The sequence below is a fragment of the Trichechus manatus genome, unplaced genomic scaffold, assembly GCF_000243295.1.
Source record: "Trichechus manatus latirostris isolate Lorelei unplaced genomic scaffold, TriManLat1.0 scaffold00032, whole genome shotgun sequence".
Taxonomy (NCBI): Eukaryota; Metazoa; Chordata; class Mammalia; order Sirenia; family Trichechidae; genus Trichechus; species Trichechus manatus.
In genome coordinates, this window is record NW_004443968.1 from 389,502 (window position 1) to 391,163 (window position 1,662).

Genomic DNA, 1,662 nt, shown 5'->3' on the forward strand with positions numbered 1-1,662 from the left:
CACTCAGCAGCTCTTGGGTTCTGACCCTCATTTTATATACTTTGGGGTAACGAAAACAGCTTTTGACCATGCTCTTCTTAATTCTGAAGAGCTCCAAATTGCTTTGGCTGATTTTACTGGGCAAATAATTTATTCTTATCCCACTTCAAGGCCACTCTCTACCCTGCAGCGTCTTCCTTTACAATCTTCTACTATGCTCTCTCCTTCCCCTCTTGCTAACACCCCTACTGCCTTTATAGACGGATCAGGAAAAACTGGAAAGGGAGCAGTCACTTGGCAGATGGACAGTGCCTGGCAGCATTTTATTACACAAAAAGCCTCCACTACACAGTGAGCCGAGTTGTCGGCAGCTGTTGCTGCCTTTGAAATTTTTAAATCTATGCCTTTCAATTTAGTCGCTGATTCTGCTTACGTTGTTCACACTATTCAACATATTAGTGATGTAACTCTTCAATTTAGTCCCGATTATGAGTTATTTACTTTATTTAAAAGGCTCCAAACCCTGCTTAATAGCCGTAATTCTCCCTTTTTTTTGGTACATGTGTGCTCCCATACACCCTTGCTGGGGCCTCTTTCTGACGGCAATTCTCACGCCAATTTGCTTGCTGGCTCTGCCTTTTCTGATGCATGAACTTCTCATAATTTCTTTCATCAAAATGCACGGGGACTTAAAAAACAATTTTCTATCTCTCTTACTGAAGTACAACAAATTGTTCACACCTGTCCTGACTGCCTATGCTTTTCTCCCACGCCCTTTGCTGCTGGCATCAACCTACATGGTCTAGTAGCCAATCAATTGTGGCAAATGGATGTAACACGCTATCCTCCCTTTGGGAAACTTAAATATCTCCGTGTGTCCATAGATACATGTTCTGGGTTTCTTTATGCTACAGCCCTTTCTGGGGAACATTCTACTCATGCCTGTCATCACTTTACCCAAGCCATTGCAACTATGGGATGCCCCCAAGCCCTTAAAACTGATAATCGTCCTGCATATACTTCTGCTAAATTTCAACAATTTTGTGCCACTTGGGATATTCTTCATACCACTGGCATTCCTTATAACCCTCAAGGGCAAGCCATAATTGAACGTGCCCATCATACTCTCAAACAGCTCTTAAATAAACAAAGGGGGAGAGATGATGGGTCTAGAGTATGTGACCAAAATGAAAGACTTGCCAAAGCTCTCTTTATTTTTAACTTTTTATCAGTTGCTAAAGATTGTCGTACTGCTGCAGAATGACATTTTATCCCCTCTGACACCTGACCTCGCCCACAGGTCCTCTATAAAGATCTTCCAAATCCCTCCGTCTGGCAAGGACCTGTAGAATTAACCTGGGAGCAAGGGTATGCAGCTGTTTTGTCTCCTACAGGTCCACTTTGGATTCCTGCTCCAGCTGCAGCGTGGCCCGCTCTCCGTCTCCCGCGGCGCTCCGAGCCCAGTCCTGGTTGCCGCTGCCCGGGCTCACCGGCCTGGTCACCTGGGGTGTCGCTGCCCAGGATGGCCCTGCCTGGAGGCTCTGGGCAGGCAAAAGCAGGCTCTGTGCCTCGGCTGTGACTAGGGGTCCCAGACGCACCCCATGCTGCGGCTCCCCCGCACGCTGGCACACTCTGCCCTGTGCCTCTGCCCCTTCCCTTCTCTGAACCGCCGCCATCCAACCC